Source organism: Strix uralensis, chromosome 1 (genome assembly GCF_047716275.1).
Source record: "Strix uralensis isolate ZFMK-TIS-50842 chromosome 1, bStrUra1, whole genome shotgun sequence".
Taxonomy (NCBI): domain Eukaryota; kingdom Metazoa; phylum Chordata; class Aves; order Strigiformes; family Strigidae; genus Strix; species Strix uralensis.
Genome location: NC_133972.1, coordinates 167,263,920 through 167,286,593, shown reverse-complemented (window position 1 = coordinate 167,286,593; position 22,674 = coordinate 167,263,920).

Sequence of the window (22,674 nt, the reverse complement as noted above, 5' to 3'; positions counted from 1 at the left end):
CAAAATGGAAAGGATCTCCCACGGGTTTCTAGTGCTTTTGACTTCTTAGCAATGGGACTCTCCCTTAGTTCAAGGTTTTTCATATCAGCCCCATACATAAAATTCACCTTTCATACTAATTTAGAATGCAGATGGTTTGTATAGCCATCCAGGCACATGAATTCCTGAGTGGATCCTAGAAATGCAGCATCACTGGAAATAACTCATAAAGTTGAAGGTTGGCTTTTGCCCCAATGAAAAAATTTATATCCCTTTCGGCCTTTTGGTTTAGGATTAACTGATCAGCTCCTTGCCTCCATGGTGCATCCTGGCAGTAAATCCAGCCAGAGAGGAACCCAGGTATTCTTAGGCCACTTCAGTGCTTTAAAACATACAGGAAAGCGCATTTCTCATCACTCTCCACATCAGCCAGAGTGGCTGAAGATTCTTCAAGCCCTTCTTAATATTTTCCCCTGATGACACCAGCCTTAATCTTTTTTCCTGGTGTTACTCATGACTCTGACCCAGGCCCTCTCTGTTCCTCTTGAGAGCAAATTCCCCACCTGGCAGAGCATCCCGTCATGGTCCATGCAGGATGTGGCGTGCACAGATCGCTGTGCTTTGCCATCAAGCTGTAGCGCAGCTGCCTTGCAAGAAGATACTGAGCGACAGATCTTGCTCATGGGCTGGGCACTTATTTTCCCGATGGCAACTGGCTCTGACTCACCTTTCCTGAGTCACTCTTCCTGACACTGTCATACCTACCTGACAGCATTAAATCCCCCACTGTCACTTTACCAAAGGATTAGAAATCTTTCCACCGTCATTTGCCTGGGACAGAACAATTTTCTTCAGGGGGCTATTTTTCATTCTTCCTCCTCTTATTGCTGCTTGACAGGAAGCCATCTCATGTTGTTCTGCTCCAAAATGTCACCTGTCTGTAGAGCAGCAGTCCCCATTTCCCTCCCTTCTTCCCACACCCTGCTGTTTTACCCTACTTTGAAATGGCAGCTCAGCAGACATTATAGAATCATCTATCTATCTATCTATCTATCTATCTATCTATCTATCTATCTATCTATCTATCTATCTATCTATCTATTTGCACAGCAAACTACAAATATATATATCTCTATCTGCTGAACATGAGCATCTGATCTGGGAATCGCAAGAAGTTTCAGGGCAGACCCCCATGGTCTGAATTAATAAGTATAAAAACAAGGAAAGACTGAGGTGATAACTAGGTAGATAGATAAGATAGTTTTTTATTTAAGTACTCTTCCTATTATAATTTAAAGGCAAATGCCTTTATGCAGATGTGAGGTCTGCTGCCATTTCAGAATGGATAAGGCTATGTGCTCTAAATGATTGCAGGAAACAGAAACACAAATAGGACTGTCTCCTGTATCTGGACAGATTTCTTTTTTATTGTCACCTGCCTGACAGCCAGGCTGTTGCTGCTTACTAAAACCTGTCTGTAACTGAAATCCCCAGGGTAATAAGCTCCCTGTGAAACAGGTTCCTGACTGGAAAAATCTGCACATCGCCAGATTAAATCAATAACAATTAAGAATTCTTTGAAATCTAATTGGAAAAGCAGCTATTTTGATCAGCACCATGATGTTATCTGGAAATTGTATTTTGTTTATCTACAGCAGAAGAAGGTTTTCTTCTTTGTGGGATTGGTTTGCCAGCTTCAGACACATCCTTTGATCTCTCAGATGATACAGTGAACTGAAACATGGGGGCAATCAGAGGGATTACCACATGATGGGGAAATCATTTGATCTATTTTTAAAAGTATTTTTTTAATTAATAACTTTGAGGGTCGGTTATCATTAAGAAAAGACTTCTCTCCCATCTTTAACGGTGTTAGATGTCTCTGAAGATGACTGATTCATGTAGTTAATAATACTTAGCATTTATATAGTGCTTCCAAACTTCAAAGCACTGTACAAATATTTCTCACTAGTATCACATACCAAACTTCTGTGTTATTACTTTTAGGGAGGGATGAGGCTATTTGATGTCTCTCATACTCTTGTAGATGGTTTTCTGTTCAGGCCCCTTTTTGGTTGTCTAACATTAACTGGGACAGAAAATCCCGGTGAGAGAAAGAGAAAGACTAAAGTCCTGGTCAAGAATACAGTGAGACTTTTAAGAACATCATCTGAAAACTTTCCTACTCATCTTGAGAAGCTCTTCCATACCTTTCACAGACTATCCTGCCAAGTTAACTGAGTTTCTAGTGCTTATTGTAAGGACTGTACCCTTGTTTGAAGATCTCTAGTAATAGCAATGCTCACAAAAAAAAAAAAAAAAAAAAAAAAAAAAAAAAAAAAGAGAACATAAGAACATAAACACAGAAGACATACTGTGCTTTGTGTGAGAATATCTGATGTTTAAAACAAAACAAAATCCAAACCTTAGAATGAACTTGAAACTCTAAAGGGTTGGTGAGGTCCTTTTTTTTTCCCTTGAACCTAGTTTTCTTATAGTACACATTGATGCCAACAAATAGCAGATGGTGATGGCAGATATGTACTAAAACAGCTAAAATTGTATTCCTTTCAGGAGTATCTATCATGCTGATTGGGATGAACAGTCTGTGCATGTCTGGTCCAGGCTTGGAAGGAAAGATCAAAACCTTTCCTGAGATCTCTTTGGATGGTATTTCAAGTGGCTTGCTTTACAAACAAAGGTAGATTTGCTCTTGTGGTTCCTGGGAGACACTCAAGATGGTAACGTTGCTGTGTTAGCCATGTGTCTGCCCTGAGAGGGTGGCTTGAAGCAAGGCAGAAACAGGAATGGAAAGGAGGGACCTGAGGTGCATGGTGCTCCTCTGCTCTAGCAGGTGTCCTTCCTCCTGTGTGAAGTTGAAAGCAGCTTGCAGATCTGACAGCTGTGGTCAACAGATGAGCCAGGTAGACCCAATGTTTCTACTTGGCCTTACTGTAAAGTAAGTTTTTCTCCTTTCCAGGAAGATTTCCTAAGAGATTTTTGATTCTTCGGGTCTTTGGTTTCTGTCTGGCTCACTGCAGACAGCTGTGAGAATGTTTCTTGCAGCACAGAAATTTGTTCACCAGGAACCAGCATAAGACCCATTTTGGAAAGGGCACTAAGGCCATCATGGACGAGAAAGAGAATTAAGGGAAACTTACATCTACAAGGAGCTCATCAAGGATCTCCATTGCCCTGGCATCCAGGAGATCACTCCATCTGTGCTCACATATAAAAAAGGGACCTTTGAGGGGTTAGCATTTTTTCAGACACTAATATATTTCATCCCAGTCCCCCAAAACTTCAAGTGGCATTGTTTGATCTTTAATTAAGGAAATTCATACACTATTAACATAGATCTTACCCTTTCTAGTCATTTTCCTTCTCCAAAGACTTTGGCATAAGACTATATGGTAGGATTATCTTAGAGGAAGAGCAGGTGGCCTGACAGTCACAAATCCTGAGCTCTGAACAGATCTGTCACTGGCTTGTGGTGTGATCTCAGGCCAGTTACTGAGGGCCTGGTATTGGGGCACACTGGACACGCATATATCCCACTGACTCCAGATGAAGCATTGTCTGTTCGGTACATTGAAACCAAAGAACCACAACCCTCTTGACTCTTCGATGCCTGTAATGAAAAGACGTGATTTCTCATACCTACCTCCACAGGGTATTGCGCCACTTCACTGATATTCATATGGCACTGTCAGATGTACATACTGTGAAAGAAACTACAGTAACTCCACTATGTTTCTCACAGTGCTGGTGTAGCACAATGCCTAGGCTTTGAGGAATTGCCCAGATTTTTCTCTATAATCCTCCAAGCACTTCAGCAAGCTGATCTCTTATATTTGACAGAGCTGGCTTTCTCCAGGCATTCTGGCTGGTAATTCTACATGGCCTTTTTGTAGTGATACTAATTTTCCCCTATTCGCATTGCCTACTGATGAGCTGATTTGAAGTTACCTCTTACTTGTAGGTCCAGCCTCTTGTTCAGTCGCTTTGTACTCTTTTATCTGATTGTTGAAGTGGAAACTGGGCTTTGCTTTTAGGCAGAAGCAAAGTCACAACAGCAGCACCAAAACCTGGCATGCATGTCCAGGCTTTGAAAAATGCGAATGTGTTGGGCTCTAATAGAAGAGAAAGCAGACCCTGTGCCTGCAGGGAGCTCAGCCAGATCCAGCATTTCTCATAGATGCCCCATGTCTTCATCAGTATGCAGATCCATCTGCGTTGCTGAGATATCTGCATGGTACAGACAGGGAGTGGGGGAATACATTTATAAATAGGATCACTTCATCCTTCCCTTTCCTGCTGTCCCCACTCTCCTGTAATCCCCACTGATGGAGGTACTTCACTGCTGAGAGCTGCCAGTTCCACCCTGCCTTCATACCTGCTCTAATGTCACCAAACACTTTCTTCTTTGCATTGTAAATGAAGTAAAGAAGCAGGGGAGGAGAGGTAGGGATGGGGAGGGATGGATAGACTCCAGTGGCTGTTAGGACTCTCAAAATACCTTTTACTATTTGATTAATAATGACAGTACTAGAAATTATGAGAGTCTGACATTACAGTGCCTGCATGCTATTTCTAATGGGTATCTTTTTAAATCCAACAGGTAATAGTAGCATCTTCTTAGAAAGGGTGCACACAATAAACCCACCCTCTATAGCACAGCAGCCTACACCAAAATATCTCAGAACACCAGGTAAAGCTAACTCTTCCTGCTCACTGCGCTAGAAGGTTGTTAAATGTTGTACGGTCACAGAGAAATTAAACATTGCTCCTACTCATGCTTACTCACATGAGAAGCTGTTGAAGCTGTAGTCACACTGAATGCAGCAATCATGTAAGTACATCTCAGTAACAGTTGCTCGGAAGAAAAACACAGCAAAAAACTATATGAGAAACAGCTTTATTGCAATTGGGTTGAAGTTCTTCTCCTGGCATCTCGCTGTGATTTTCTGGCAAATTCAGTAGCAGAGTTCCAGAATCCCAATTTTCTTTTCCCATGCCCCAACAGATTAAAAACCCCTAGTGAAATTGCCCCATGTACACAGTCCTGGCTCTATTGTGGTCTGGCTGCATGGTCTTTGTGTATGTTTTCTTCCTTCCCCAAGCTGACACTACCTGTTGGTAAGCTGATTTACCCTCATTTGTCTGACTGCAGATATAGAAATTGAGTTTTGCCTTCCAGCAGCAGAGAAACCACCCCAAATTCCCTGGGAGAGAACAACATCCTTCAAAAAACTGAAAAAGTCACATTTTCTATCTTGAAAATTTTCTTTTCTTATTAAGGAAGTAATAGAGGAAGTTCTCGAAATTCCATCATCTGGTACTGAGGATGTGAATGTTCAGAAACAGACAATGCAGTAATGATTTGAGTAAAAGAGTTACTTTTTAACAAAAGATGAAAAAGATGCTGAACCAATCTACCCTTTAGATGGATGACTGACAGATTTGTCAGAAGCCAAAAGGTTACAGCAAACACTTAGGGTGGCTCTGCTATTTCCCCTGGAAAATAGATGCCTTTGTAATTGTCAAGTGATACCTCTTGAAACAGGTGGTTCAAAGAAGTGTGTATACATCAACCACTGCAGCCACAAAAGCAAGGGAGAAAAGTGAGTGTTACATGGGCACAAGTGTGGAGAAACTCCATGGATTGGTAGTACAGTGCTGAGCAAGGCAACAATAACAGTTCAGTGGCAGATTTGTCCCTGGTTCATGCTTATAATTCAGTGGGAAAACCTGCTTCTGAGAGGCTTTGAGAATAGCTTTCTGTAAGATGAGCCTTCTTCCGTTGGCAGGTAAGTCCATCTTCCAGGACCTCCACAAATGTCTAGTGGAACAGATCAGCAGACCTGGTTTTCCAACAACAGCCTCCTAAAATGTTTATGAAGAAACTGTTACTCCTTACTGTTCACACTGCCAAATAGCTGCTAACCTCACCAAGGAGTCTGAGACAGCAAGATGAGCTTGTATTAGACAGGGAGAAAGTCAATTCCCAAAGTGACTCCCTCAACGCAGAGAGACACAGATTGTCCCTCACAGACAATCTGAACTCAAATATATTCTGGGCCAGCATTTCCTAACCAGCAAGGCAAATCTCTTTATTGAGAAAAAGCTCAGTGAGACACTGACCTCAAGATAGGAGTCAGCACCAACTTTGGCAAGCTCCAGTGCCTTTGCAACACATCCCAGGATCTAGAGTGCCCAAAGCTGTTCTGGATGGAGTTATCCAAAGGAAATTAGATGGTTTCCAGCCCAGGAAAGAAAGTCACAGCAGGGACAGATGATGTAATATGGGACAAGCAAAGGCACACATGAAGGGACAGTAAGGTGGGAGGCAGAAGAAATCTGAAGGAAGAGGATGGGATTGACAAGAGAGAAAAGGAGTGGGCAGCAATCATAGGAATGGGAGATAATGGTGAAGATGCAATACTGGATGTCTCTGAGGAGAATCTGACAAGACTGAGCAGAGGAAACCAACTGGTTTTTTGTACTATAGCTCATGATCTCTCCTTGAGCCCTCCTACACTCCTGCATCTCTGCACAGTTTCTCACATGTCATCCATGTTTATTAGCCTTTCCTTCACCTTGGCTGATGGAAGTTGTCTCAGCAGCCCAGCTGAACAGGAGCTAACTGAGAAGATATCTGCAGTGCTGAATATCTAGTCTCTACTAGGTAGGGTGCTGCTGTCTGTTCAGACACAGGGTAGCTCCTGGGTATGACCACAGTATATGTGCTGAACATCCCTACAGTGTGTGCCCAGCATGACTAATGCTTCCTAGAGGTGTGAGCTTTCACTCCATATGTGTTTGCAGGGCACCCACTGTGTTTGCACAGATCCAGGAAAACCCAAGAATAAGTATGGCAGCCTTCACTCTGCTTGAGCACTCGCACTACAAGGCTGACACTTCCAGGATGCAACAGATGGGCTGACTGTACATACACTACACAACCTGCGTACACTCATTTCTCTGATGGGAAGAATGACACTCAACCCTGATGGGAAAAATGGCAGCCCTAATTTGGATTTGCTAATCCTTTCATTAAAAAGTGTTTGTGGACATATGAAGTAATAGAAAATCAAGGCTTCAAGGCTTCAAGAATTCAAACAGGGACCTCTGCAGTGCAGAACTATGACAGTTTTCCCAACTGACACTTGGCTGTGTAACAGCAACTCATTTCACCAGCACAACTGCTATGATTGTGGTTCTTCCCATGCACCTTCTTGAGCATCAAACTTCAGCGCCAACATACCCTGAGACAGGGGCAGCCCCCTAGACACTGAGCTGTCTCACCACTATCCCTGTGAATCAAAGCAGAAGGGATACGAAGATGCAATTGATAACAGGCCCCCACATCTAAGCAGAACTTTAGGACTTGCTGAAACATTGCTTTAAGTCTACCAGTACATCTTCTGGTTGGCAGCCAGATCTCACAACTTTGTAGTTGTCACTGTAAGATAGACCCTACAGATCAATCACCTTGCTTGGCAATGTCATGTCAGATTGGGATGACAGTAGATTTCATCAGAACCTGGCGTGGGTGCTTTTATCACTTACTTCACATATGGAAAATCTCATCTATTTTTGCCAAAATTTCATGTGGAAGAAGGGAAGGGATGAGGAGGAGTAGAAGGGGAGAGGTGTGACAGCAGTGTCAGTCTGTCCCATTTCTGACATTTGGAAAAAGGGAATTTTCATTTCTCATTCTGTGCTTAGTTCTGACCAAAAGAAAAAAGAAAAAAAAAAAAAAAAAAAAAGATTAAAAATTATTAAAAAAGGTGGCAGTGTATTAAAAAAGTAAAGTCTGAACAAAGCTGTTGTGTTCTCAAAAATTATTTAATTTTTCAGTGAACTTTTCATTCATGAACATTATTAACATTTTTGTTGGGTTTTATTCTGACTTGGAACAAAACTGGACTTCAAAACCTATTCCTTCCTGGAACAGAGTTCTTGTGGTCCCCGCCTGCAGTGCCAAACCAGCGTGGGTTTGGGAGGATGGCACTGCCAAGAGCACAGTTGCTGACTCCACATTTATGTCTTGGTCTCACCTTCTGAGTCACAGTGTTAATTTTAATACTTGTATAACCCCTAAGTATTTTATGGTCTAAATTAAGGGCACATACATACAGATGTGACATTTCTATTATGCCAAAATCAGGTAAGATGGAGGGTGTCAGATGGATGGATAAGTAAAAAGCACCATGCCTGAAGCTAACTCTCCTCATTGTCACCTTGGCAAGCCTGGGGTAAGCAAGGAAAGAAGCTAGGGGTACATTAAGCTACAGGAGAGTAAATAAGGCAGAGTTTAAGGCACAAGTAATGGGAGAAGCAAGCAGGCAGCCAAGAGGAATAACCTTGACTGATGAACAACAGGATGTGTGATGTCCTTTCATGTGGAACAAAAGGCAAACATGAGACTTTACCCATGTTTTTTCTGCTTGAAAAACACTGCTGATTACACACAGCAGAGGTGAAGTTAGAAGTCAAACACAAGCCCTCAGTCTTCTCTTTTACAACCACAATCAGACAACAGACAGAAGGGGATAAAAAATGCAAAATATTGCAGTTACAATGTAGAGCCTTGCTAGAGGGATCCTAAATACAAAGAAGGGACTATAGCCACTTAGCAGTTTTCATGCCCTCTTGGGTGTTTGGGAAGGAATCGCCAGACAGCGAAACTATAAATCTGTGAATTACTGAGTCTGTGTGTTGACCTAGAGTACCCCCAGTCCCCCCTCCTTTTTTTTTTTTTTTTTTTTTTTTTTTGGAGGGTGGGGGGTTGGGGGAGTTGTTTAAAGTCAAACCCTGAGTAAAAACAGATTGAAGCAAATCAAGACATTCCAGATGAGAACTGGCAAGGAGAGACTCTCCAGAAAAATCAATGGGCTACAACACTGTAAGTCTTTCAGAGCCCTTCTCAACTGATCAGCAGCAGTCAGCTACCCACAGTGACAGTCACAACACAATACTGCACTAACTAGAATAACCAATAGGCCAAACTGGGCGGAGAAGGAATCTTGGTTCACCTTTTCACTTGCCTGCTTACAGCACTGGACTGTGAGGTACCTTTAAACTTAGTTTCCAGATAATGCTATTACTGCCTTGGTTATTCTGGACAATTCTCTGTTTCGCTGGTTTTGTTCAGAAACGTTATCCGAGGATCTGCTCCGTTGAAACATCTAAGTTCTAAGGGGGCGACAAAAAAAAAAAAAAAAAAGAGCATTTCTGATGAATTTTCATTTCTGAATGGAAAGCTAAAAATAATTCCCAACTAGCTGTAATCAGAGCACAAGTATAAATCACACATGATTCGCGGTACCAGCATCCAGTGGGAGTTTCTCGGGAGGGATTACTTCCCCAGGGCCCTGGTTTCATTGTGACACTGATGTGTCTTGGATTCTCTCCCATTTCTGTGGAGCATGAGTAAGACTCCAGCCCCAAAATTACAAATTCTCCTGGGATGTTGACATCTGCAACCAAACTGAATTGTTTACAATGGTTCCCTTCATCCCAGTAGGAGTTAATTTATTCTGGTCTGTGGTAGGTAAGACACCTTTCCCTGTTTTGGCTAATACATGAAAATAATAATAAAGCTTTCACTTTCATTTCTCTTTTCCCTTAAATCTACTATGTGCTTTGAGCTGTTATGGACTTGAGAAATCTCTGCTAATGCAGACCCAGGAACATCTTTGTATTTGTAGTTATCCAGAGATTTCTTTCCCTTTCCCTTTCCCTCCACATTTCACTATGTGTCTAGGGTATTGTTCTACTTTCTCAGTTACCAATGACTAATTTAAATTGTCCCAATTTTCAAGTCCCTTCTGGTAGCCTCCCCCACTGATCCCAGAGGAATTGCCCACGATGCTTCTCCTTTCTATCCCTCACTCTGTGTCCCCACTCAATAGCTAATAATTTATGTAAATGAATTCATCAGTATCAAAATAATGTTGGAGGAAGAAGGAGGGTCTGACTGATTATGAAAAATATGTGAACAGCTCTGGGAAAACACTGTCTTCCTTTAAATCTCTATACCCTGCAATGCACCTCCTTAAAACTTCCTTAATCAAGACTCTGTTCACATTAGCCAGTGATACTTAAGCAATTTTAAGAGAATAATTTTCACGTGAACTACATTTTCCAGGCAGTAACCATAAGTCACTACTTGCAATTCAAGCATAGCAGACCATTTCTAATCCTAAAATCTAAAATTATCTTCACTTATAAGACCTGCTCATTTGAAAGGATACATTCCTTAAAATGACATCTTCCACAAGTGCCTTACATGTTTTATGTAGTAGTATGAAAACAAAGATCGTTTGCTGATGAATCCTTGGCATTTGCCAACTTTGAAGCCATGTAATTGCCAGAAAAAGGTTTTGCCGGGGCACCTGGGAGGCCACAATTCCCTTTGCCCACTGGCATCACTGCTATGACTGAGAATTTGTTCATTCAATTACATAAAGGTTGATCTATTTCACTGTCTCCTATGGTAGTTTTACATTGTTCTGTATTCAAATTGTATGCTGCAGACTTATTGGACTTGATGAATGCAGGCAAGAATTTCCTCTCATTATCTTAAAACCTTCAAATTACACATGCACAATAAATATTGACAGGGAAGTGAAATGAAGACTTTACAGTATCTCACAGCAAGAGTTACAAATGGCAGAAAGGAGTTAGTAGGGGAGGTGTGACAAGCACAGTAGAAAGCCTTGTGTCTTCTACTGGTGCACTAAGTGGGGACTAACACCTGCTAAACCCCTTAAGAATCATGCATTGCATATAAGGCATGGTCTCCTCAGATCTGTCTCCTAGATCCTCTAGGGGACAGGGGGATCTTTTATGTTTCTGCACTCATTGGCAGTATTTAGGGACCAAAAAGTAATTGCATAAATTCTCTTGCTCATAATTTGGTATTGTTTTGCTTTAGTTGGTAGTGGAAAATAAAAATAGGATAATGAGATAATTCAGCCTAGAAAAGACCTCAGGAGCTCTGTAACCCAACTTCCTACCCAAAGCAGGGTCAGCTAGGGGATCAGAGGAGGTTGCTCAGGGCTTTATTGAGTCAAGCCTTAAAAACATCCAAGGGTGGAGAATACACAACCGCTCTGGACAACCTCTGCTTCCAAAAACTCACCTAGTCTTGCATTTGGTCTAGCTGAAGAAACTCAAATTTTTTTGCCATCCCTAGAACCTACAAAAATACTATATATTTGTCAAGTAACATTTTCAAGGTGAGGACTTCAAGCAAGTTGCAGTCTACAAACTGTCATTGTTTTCCAATGTTGCGTTTCCAAAAGCTGTGCTATTACAAACCCTGGACAACCCACACGCCCTGATGTGTGCAAGGTCCTGTCTTGGAGGTCCTGCCATAATGCTGCAGCCACACTTGGCTCAGTTTTACTGCATATTTCACAATCAGGAAAACCAATGTATAAAGAAGTTTGTGACTTGCACATAGGCAGTGTAAAGTCACTAAAAATGATGGAAATTTCCATTCGCTGCCCTCAGTGCCATTCTCTACATTTTCTCTGTGGTTGTCTAAACAGACTTCAGTCCTAGTGTGCTCCTAACAGAGTGGACATGTTGCCATATGGAATCCAGTTAACTCCTTAGCTACCACTTGCTCTTATTGCCTCATCTTTTCTACTGTAGCTATAGAAATTTACAGTTAATTTATAGATCTTGTTCCTAAATCCTACCTGTTTCGATCCTGTTGCCTACAAGACCATCATTCCCTGCTCTTCAAAGCTTTTCTTCAATGTGTTGTAGGCTGGTGTGAATCAGACCAACTCCAAAAAGGTGCCAGGGGCAACATCAGGGTTTGCAGTTTTATGTGCAGTTCTGAAATCTGGCAATTAAGATGCCAATAGACAAAGACCTGCCTCTGGCAGCCACCTCTGCCCTTCACAGCAAGACATTTGAGCTGCTCATCCATTAGACCTCCTCATCACTGAGACATCAGCATTACATCTTATGGAAACTCATCACCACCTTTACTTTCCTTAAAATTCTGCCCTGTAGTCCTGGAGCTGTTTGACAAGTAGTTTAGGTATTGGTGAGTGGGATGAGGCTAAAGTAGGGCAGAGGGGGGAGGGAGGAAGGGGGCAGCGAACTGGCAGCGATAACCTCATCAGCTTCTCAAGATATATCGTCTCCACTCATCACTCAGGGTCCCTAATCTCAGAGGAGCACCAAAGAAACTGCAGAATTTATCCACCAGAAATAACCCTTCCTTTGCAGCCATCACAGGATTACTATTTGTGTCCATGTAACAAGGTCTATGTTAAGGGAATATTTCTTGTCTCTGAGGAATTTTGATAATAAAATTTATTTCAGATTGATGTAAAATAAAGAAGTAGATATTCTCACTGAAAGCAAATTTCCCTCTTCCCCCAATATAGATTGCTTTGGAGTGATCCAAAACCTTTTTAGACAGAAAATGTAAATGTTTTTTTCAAACATCTTTGTTATGTCATAAATTATTTTAATTCATTTTTTTTTCTTTCAAAAATATTTCCTTTTGGAAATTTTTGTTCCAAAAAAGAGAAAATTGTGCCCTGATATCACTGGCATTTTATGAGTTTTCTCCAAAACGAAATTCTCATTAGCTCATTTAATTTTTATAAATATTTTATTTTATCTTAATGGAATCATATATTTCAAAGGAACATGGTTCAACCCCATGTCTTCTGATTTTCACCATACTAATTATAAAGATGTTTGTTCTAGGCTATTATAATAATAACTTTGTGGGGGTTTACTGTAACATTTTCACAGACCACTTAATGCCAGAAGCAGGTAACTATGATGAGGAATGTCTTACTGACCACATTTGCCACTCCAGCCTCTTTATTATATTATTTGCATAAGACAGAGGATGCAAGATGCTTTGATTTTTTTAACAGGTATCCAAACTTTGCCTGAAGTAGGAAATCTTAATTTGTGTGAAATCTTAGAGCCTTATTTCCCATACAGAGACATGCATAGCTCTGGCCACGTAGCTGTCGCCAGTGCCGACGGGGGCTCTGTGAATCACATAGGCCCCCACAGTGAGCTGAGAACGAATTTCCCCCAAGCTGCCTCTTTGAAGTGCTGCTCGAAGTACAGCCTTCACAGGCCACAAGCAAGCTGACATTTTGTGCAGCTCCTGTTTTGCAAGAGGGCTCAAAATAACAGCAAAGGAAGACCTTTGACCCTGGTTGTTATTGCATATAACTAGATAGAGTTCTAAAAATTCGGAGTTTTTACTGGCACAGTCTGGGAGAAGGAGAGGGAAACCAGAAACTTTTAATTAAGAAAAGCATAGGTATTTGTTTAATATGTGATTTGCCACGTGAAACCGCATGTGAAAGAACATTGTTTGGCTGAGCTCTAGCCCTGAATCTGTTTGTTATGACATTTACTGTTAAATCACTACTGGATTATCTTCACTATTTAAAGAAAAGTTAAAATCCACTTGCTTTATCTCAGGGTAATTAGTTTGAGGGCTGTGAGGTTGAACTCAGTATGTTTGTCTCATAAAACTAGTGTCCTCTTCCATATTTTCTCTTCTGTATTTTGAAGCTGTTACTGTTCTTAGCCAAAAATTACTTGCTCTCCACCCCCATTTCAGCACTGTTATATCCTCTTCAGCCAAAACTAGATAAAATAATTCTAATCACCTATTTTTACTGCTTGAGTTGGGGAGTGTTCACAGGACTCATTTTGCTGGCAGAGCTAAAGGGCTTGCAGAAAAGGAAAAGAGAGTTACAAATTCAGAGGGTAAAATTGCAGTTGAACATGGTAATGTCATCAAGTGGTGGAGGGTTTGCACACTGAGCATCTGTCTATGGCCTAAGACGACTGCTTTGTTCAGGGATTTTGTTTTTTGTTGGGGCTTCGTTTTGGTTTGTTTTCTTATACTACAGGATCACTCCTAATTGCTGATACAATTGAGAAAGTAACTTAAGAAAGAAAACTAAGTCCAATGTTTTTTTCATTGTCTATCGAGTTTCTGGAAGAAGCAGTTCATTGCAAACAAGAAAAGCAAACCTGGAACCTCTGTTGCATCCTGCCTCCTATTTAAGAAGATTTGTGATTCTACACACAAAGAGAAATCCCACAACTTGCCATGTGGCCCTGGTAAGTTACATAAGCTCAACTTTTCACAATTTAATTTCTAAAACTAATCCTTTAATCCATATTTAGGTTCCTGTAATGAACTCGTCTTAAATGTTATCTGCAGGTGCTCAGACATACTGAAAAATTGATAAAGTATATACTTATTCTTACTTAAGGCACCTGAATTTTAATTTTTTCTGCATAAACACTGCTCCTTGGTCTTAATGAAGACTTTCATACATTAAAGGGCTCTTCTGATGTTTGTATAGAAATTTTAAATCATACTTCTCTGTAACTGCTGAACATTATGCTTCAAGCACCAAAAGAAATCCAAAGTAGCAGGAAGCAAATTCTAGCAATTTTTTTCCTATTCCGTGGTAGTTTTTTAGTATATTTTTTTGCAATGTTGGGAGATCCTCCCTCCTCCCATTAACTCTATATGAGGCTGGGTGACACGTTTAACAGAGAGAGAGAGATTTGCTGAAGGTCATGGTATTGGGGGTGGGGGGCACAAGCCTTGTTTATATACAGATTCTGTCTGAACAAATAGGAAAACAAGTTCATCCCAATAGTTAAGGTTAATGAATTTAACTCTTTGTTCTCTGCCTCTGGGATTCCAGCTACAGGGAAAACATTTTCTCAGAAACCCGAGCTTTTCAACAAGCTCTGATTAGTTCAGAAGAAGAAGCAATAGATTCCCACCCGTCCAAGCCACTAATGATCCAAATGTTCTGGTATCCTTTCCCAGGTGCCTCCACCTCCCTCTTCCCAAAGTTAATGGATTGTCTCCCTTAAATGGAGAGGTAACTGTGGGCTTCCAACATTGTCTATTAAGTGGAAGACAAAAGGGGAAACAGGACTCTAAAGCAGGAAACAAAGAGTAAAGGTGTGCTGATTTCTTTTATTAGACCTTTGCTTAGAGTTTCTTCCTTCCATTTTTATTACAGAGGCACCATCCTGACTAGCCCCATCAGGTCATGTAGGATGAATAATAAGGGATTTGGTTACTAATTTTCTGTGGAACATGGCACGGGATATGTCAAGAGGGTGGATTTTGGGCTAGGAAGGTCCAGGTAAAATCTCAGAGGCTGCACTCCCGAGTGCTGCCCATTATCTCTTTTCCCAGGATCGAGCCATGGCACTAGCAGCTGAAGGACTGGCATGTCACAAGCTTTTGTCTCTGGAACAGAATTTTCCCAAGTGGCTGATAACAGGCTCAGTCTATTCCACAGAGGATATGTTCAGAGCCTGACCTAATACATTTATTGTAAACAAAAGCCAAAGAATGTTAAATTTTGTCTCTAACAAAATGCTATTCTGGCTATTCAGATAAAACAGGTTTGGCTGGGGTTTTTTTAGATGCAGCGCTGCCTTTGCTGTAGGAAATCTCACGTATTAAGGAAAGATCAATACCACAGCTAATGGCCTAAGGTATCAAAAAACCTCACTGGAGGAAATGAGAATGTTGTCTGGACACCAGATGATGATAATCCTCAGGATAAATGGATTTAGAGATTTCCGAAGCCATTTTAGTAAACAGAGGGCGGACTTAGGCAGTTATTTCAACAAGTTCCTTTACAAAAGAGAAAGAGATTGCCATTTTCCTGTTTGGTTTTAGTCTTGACAATGATGAGTCTCAGTGAATATTTATTAACCTCTTAGATGCAGAACAGACCTTTTAATAAAGCACCCTCTTCCTTGCAGAGAAATCTTATGCTGGTCATTCTGTCTTGCAAATGTTGTCCTTGCATCTGCTGTTGACAGAGGTTGACAGAGAGCCACCGGTTTCCCTGAGGTCGAGAAAAGGCAGGTGGAAAACTTATAAAAGACTCAAGGTAGAGCTCAGACAAGTACCACTAGGTGGAGGTCCCTTGATTATATGCTCTCAGTTTCATGGCTGTGAGCCAGAAGGCATCCGGAGAAGAGCAGTGTTCAGGGTGGCCAGCAACACCATACAAACAGCCCTAGTGCCTAAGGTCAAAGGTCCATCTAGACCACCAACCCCTGTTCATCTTCTCTCTTACCACCCCTACAAGCACCTATTTACCAAGCTGGTGATTGATAGCCTAGGTCATCTCTTGTCCTGTGGAAGCTGTTTTTCTGATGGAGTTCATACATGTTACATTTTCTAGTTGTACTGCTTCCTCTGTGAGGATAAATAAAACAAATACGGCATTCAAGACCTGGGAGCCTGTGGTACTTTTGCAGCCTCTTAGAAACATGCTCTGTGTTGCTCCCTGTTCTTCCCCATATCTTTTTGACTGTTGCAGAGTGCTGAGCTTATATGTTTCATTTTCCTCCCTCTTTGGATAGAAGCATATGATCTACTTTACAGGACTTTAATGGATTACGGTGTATCAGCTAAACTCCCATAACTGACTGTGTGCAGACCCAGACCAACAAAAAGGTGAAACACACAAGCCTAAACCTCCGTAAGTGTCAAAACAGTTTACGTTGCAGTCAGAGCAGGGTCAGCTATGCCTATTCAGCTGACTTGAAGTAACTCACTGAGTCATTGCACACAAATTTGAGGGGGTCCATTTAAAAAATCAAAGATGTGGTTTTGCCTGGGGCTGACTTACACTGTGGTAAGCCTTTCACTCATTTCAGTCTCAGATATACAGAAATCTCTACCAGGCTTCCAGCTCTAAACTCAATATCTCATGGTTCAACCAGGTCCACGCTATGACTCCCTCTTAGCTACCAACTTTCACCTGGTGTCCCTCGATACGCACAGGGAGCAAGCTGCAGATATGAGATTCATTTCTGGAAGTGCACCCTGCCTGTGTCCGCCATTCTTTCTTCTCCTGTCATATGGCAAAAACACTGACATCCAGAAAAAATTGCAGTTAGGAAGAAGTCCACAGGTGGATCTTTAGATCTCCCCGGTACTTGGGAGAGGGCTGTATCACAGGATTGCAGAAAAAATCAGTTTGGAAGGGACCTCTGGAGGTTTCTAGTCCAACCTCCTGTGCAAAGAAAGTCCAGGAAGAGCAGATTACTCCAGGCCTTGTTCAGTTGAGTTCTGGATATCTCAAAGGATGGAGATCCCACTGTATTTTTGGGACCCCATTTGACCACTCCCATAGTGATTTTTTTTTTCCCCCTTACATTGAGACAACACTTCCTGTGTTGCAAGGAGAATTTGTTTCCTTTTTCTTCTATTGCTGTGCATCTTTAAGTCTGGCTGTGTCTCTCTACACCCTCTCCCATTACATAGTTAGATAGCCTTCCCTTCCCCAGGCTGAACAAACCCACTTCTCTCAGCCTATCCTACCATGTCCTGTGCCCCAACCGCTGACCCACATGATACCCCTCTGCTAGACTCCTCCCAGTATGTCAGTGCCTTTTTTGTGCCTGTGCCCGTGTCCATACTGGACTCCCAATGCTGTCTCACAAGTGCCAAATAGGAGAGAATAACCTTTCCCTTGACCTACTGGTACGTTCTTGCTCTCTGTGCATCTGCCTTTTGCTGCAAGGACACTTTGCAGATTCACATTGAACTCATCCACCAGACCTGCAGTTGTTTTCTGTGTGTCCTATTCTGTATGGATAGCTCTGGAAGGAGCAGCATCTTCCTGACAACCCCACCCCCATCCTGCAGTTCCCTGAGTCTCGGGCAGGGAGCATGCAAGGATGTGCCCAACTGCTGTCTACCCGTGTGTATCCAGAAAATGGCACACCAACTAGTCACACATTAAGGATGTGCTGGATTCTCTGCATGCCACAGGCACACACCACATCTCTGGTGTGTGTATACTCCCACTCAGCCATGAAGCAGAGGAGGAGACATTGATTTGGCCCCCCTTCACTTCCAGAAGAGGACACCTAGCCAATAGAGCAGGAGATGGGCATTGATGAACCTAAGCATGTCTTTCAGAAAAACTTGCAGCCTTGGGTCAGTGTCTGCTGAAGACAAGAAAAGAATCTACCACTCAAAGGACCATATATGCTTCATCTGAAGTCTGATACATAAAACTTTGATAGTTTTTGTTCCATGTCATCTTCAAAACACTTTGAGTTTATTTGTTTACTTGTTTGTTTTTAAAGAAGCAATAAAAGCAAAAGGGGTCCTATTGGATAACAGCAGTTTTCTCTGATTATAGCTGTACAAAGCAATCCTAAGACTGACTAACTCAGTTGTATGAAAAAAAAGAATCACTGAGAAGTTGGTTTCTCAGACCCTTCTATTTTATTAAATCTTTTCTGGCCTTTGTCACCACATTCCAGTTATTTTGTGGATTTTTAGTATGACAGAATGCTAAGAAACATTTCCTTGTAGCTTTTTCTGTCCATTCTAAATATTTATCACTCAAAAACATGTGTCGTTTTTAAGGAATGTTTGCCAGTCTTGATTAAGGGGAGAGGACAAATAATCTTCGAATAGACCATCAAAATTTATCCTTACAATCTTTCTTTTTTTATTAATTTTGTTTGAAGGAGTTGAACCTCAGTACAATTGATTTCCCAGCTCCCTCGAGCGGGTTCTAATGTTGCTGACAATAGAAAAATTGAATGATTTGTTGACTGTATCCATAGATGCAGCAATCCTCACTCCATGTAGAAGTGGCACAGTATCTTGCTACTTAAAGCTGGTAATTTCTCCTCTCTGATCATGAACTGAAAGGCTGAAAAGATCAGTATTTAAAAACAAAACAAAAAAAAAAAAAAAGAAAGAAAAAAGAAACAGCCTGTCCACCCAAAGGGCTGTATCTGTGGGAATTAGGGGATGCAGAGTCAGAAAAGAGCGAGTGGGGCAACGTGTTGCAGAAATCTCTTAATTTGAGCTAACCTCTGTATTCACTTGCTGGACATGGTTCAGCACTGCCATTTTCCACGTGTACCACATCCTGCTTCCCACACGGTTACCGGGGCAGTAATAACCTGTCCCTCTCTGTCCCATAGGAGCTCACTTTCATCAGGCACCTTTTCTCTCAAACAATTAACAGGATAATGCTAAACTCAGAGCAATTACACCTTGCCCTACTTAGCTTCACATCTATTTTCTTTGTTCAAGAATTGCAGAAAGGCCTTGTGCATGAAAGCTTGTCTGCTTTTTTCCAGGTGTCTCTGTTGGTCTAATAAATGGTATTACTTCTCTACACTAACTTTTCCTTTTGTACATCCTTTAAAACTTTGTAGTTGTAAGAATACTCTCACTACAGTATGTTATTATGGCTATTGTATTTCTGACTGAGCTGTAAAGTCAAGGATCTCATAGTCATTAAAAATCCCCCAACACTTCTCACAAAAATAGTAATGTTAGTCCAGATTCCCTGGCCCAGTGAACACAATCTTTACATGATGTTTCAGATGAATTGTAGCTCCCTTTACTTTCTGTTGTACCTGTGGGTTGTTAAACAGCTGCCTTGATTCCCCCCGCTCCCCCAAGAGATCGAGCTGCAAATGAATTATAGATATAATACAAGCAGTCTTGCACATGCATTACCCAAAGCCTCTTACATGGGACAGAATCATATGGTTATTGTCCTGTCAGATCTTTGGAATAAAAATCCACGGACTTTGTGAGACCATCCCAGTGTATTGATTGCTATAAAGGAGACTGAGAATCTCTGACTTGAGATAAAAAGATATCAGACATCTGTGACTAACGATCAGCAAAACTTGAGTGTCGCAGAGAGAGCTTTTAATTGATTCCATCAATGTGCCTCTCTCTGTGTGTATATTTATGCACCAGATGTGCATACAGAAAGTGTTATGATGCATAGATTGTACATATGTGTGTGTCCATACATAATATCTGCGTGATTAATATGTGGCAGAGCTATAAGAGCCCCCCACACTAGGGGGTCTGGCTGCTGGGTCTGGGGGCCAGCTCAGCACCAGCCCATGGCCCTGCCTGACTATGTCAGGCTGTGTCTCACCCTGGATCCCCTCACTGTGCCTGATCCTGACCCCCCCCACCCACAGACTGACATCCCAGCCTGGACTTGGCCCGTTCTCATCCCCAGGGAGATGCTCGATGCTCGGGGCTGGGGCTTCCCCTGGCTGCTCCCCAAGCCTGCCCCGCTCCTAGCTGGTGGGATAAGCCCTGGCTGTGAGGTCCTGCCCTGCTGCCCCGCAGAGCTCCCATGGCCCCCAGCCCCAAAGAGCAGCCAACCCACTTTGGACCCTGACACTGGTCCTGTCAGAAAAATAGTAGAGATAGAAAATAGGTAGGAAATGAATAGAATAGAATAGAATAGAATAGAATAGAATAGAATAGAATAGAATAGAATAGAATAGAATAGAATAGAATAGAATAGAATAGAATAGAATAGAATAGAATAATATTCTAAGTTCTCACATGGAAGTAAAAAGAGAGCGGGAGAGAAAAGGAGAGAGAGAGAGAAGGGGGAGAGGGAGGAAGAAAGAGGGAACAGGGGAAGAGGGAAAGAAGGAGATTAAAAAGGAGAGGAGGAGAAAAAGAGAGAAAGGACTACAGACCTGTGCAGTGTGAATATGTCCTCACAACTACACTTAAAGGTATACTCCTCCAACGGAAGAAACAAGGAGATGACAGTTAGGACTGAAGCTTGGACTCTGTCCAGAGGCTGAATTGACTTTGTTAGTCCTGTCCTATTTTGACCTTTCAATTTTTCAAGGGTAATTAAACACACCAGCTTCAGCTTGGATCTTGCTTCAACTAGTGATTCACCTCCGCTGACAAGGTAAAGAGCTACACAGGAGAGGTCCAAACTGGCTGCCCAAAAAGCCATGTCCATATTGGTCTTATTTTATGCGAATATAATGCCACCAAGTAATTAGCAATAAAAATACTGTGCAAGAACTGTGTATGCCATTAGGATTGAGTAATTTGGTCTTTAACCCATCTAGCAGCTACTGCAAGATGCACTAAGTGACTGAAACCCATATATCTCATTATAATAAATATTTTATAGATGACATCCCAGCCCAAATCACCTTCCATGACATTGTTTTTAAAGCCACTGACAGGTGACAGGGTGATTTCGGTGACTGGTAATTGGAAAGGAAATCTTCCATTGCCATGTTAAAATGAACCCATATCAATAACAACCAAGTGTTTTCATTTGATCCGTGCCAAACGTCAACAGTGCAATAGACTGGTGACCCTGATTCAATTTCTGTCGGTCAGAGGACAGAAGACCACTTCTTCCCCACTTTGGGTGTTTATTCACCGTTTTTCACCCTCAGGCTGACGCCTACTTGTGAGAAAACTCTCACAGTGGACATCCTGCTATATTTGTTTTGTGGAAAGGCAGAAGACTTTGCTATTTAAGGCTGTAAATCTGGCATTTTCTTAAGTGCTGAAATTCACACCTTCGCATTTCTTGTTAGATCCCTGCTATATAAGGTGAGCAAAGGTAACCATGCTGCTGATATTTGCAGTAGTCCTTCATCTCACTCCTTTCGGGACTGTTCCCATGTACATAAGTACCCTTCATCTCTGACGTCTGAAGCCAGCTCCTTATACATTCTTATGTGGCTGTGAGTGACAAAGCATCAAAGCAAGCTTCCTAACTGTGAAATTTATTAGATGGGAAAGCAGAGTCCTCTGGGGTAAGTGTTGGAACAGAACTCCATCAGAGGAGGTTTTAGAGCTAAAGGGGATAAAACATTGTGGGGGGAGATACAGTGTTAAATTACAGTCCTGCAGTGACAGGAATTGAGTGGGTACTTAAAACTACATTTTCATTCCCCAAAATAGGGCAGGGAATGGGAAGAGCCTTCCCAACTCATCAAGTAGGGTCCTGTACCATGCGATGTGACTTCACTCATTAATTAATTGTATACTCTATCTTTAAATCATTCAGGATTCTCTCCAGTCCCCCCAAGAAGGGGGGTGTCTGAGTGATTAAAGCATCTGGGTCATTCATTCAGGTACCTCTGCAGACATGAATAGAAGGCCATGACTGATCCTCTTATAAATGGGTCACAACTATTCAGACAAGAGACTGAAAGGCAACCTGAAGTGATGCTAGCCAAGCCATTTCCATTTGTGCAAATTTAACACACCTGATGCAACTGATCTCCTAGGCTCCTAGCAAGAAGTGTTTTCTTCAAAAGGAATGGATCTAGTTGTACAATTACAGCTCAGTCGAAGTCAACCCATGACCAGAAGACTACCCCAGAGTCTCACTATCCTCATGGCTAAAAACTTCATTCTACTTTTCAATTTAAATTTATTCATTCTCAATATTCTTTTGTTCTCCGAACAAAATTTTTCTTTAGCTGAAACCACTCTTGCTCTTCACCACTGTGTAGCCCAGTGCCCATTTATAGATTGCAGTCATGTTCTTTCATCCTTAATTGGGTTAAAATTAACAAGCTAAGATGTCTTGGTGTAAGACAGGCACTTCCATTTCCCAGATCACTGTTAAGGAAAAAGTAATGAACAGGGAATGATTATTCATTGTCTTCTTAAAAACAAGAATTAGTGACATTAGAGGAAATACCAAGGATCAATTCCTAAAGAAGCAAAAAGTGATGGTTTTCCCACATCTTGTGACTGCAGCAGTCCCTGCTGTCACAGAGAAGCTGAAAGTTCAAATTGATTCAGAAAGCAAACTGCAAGCAAAGTGAGCAAAAGAAGGT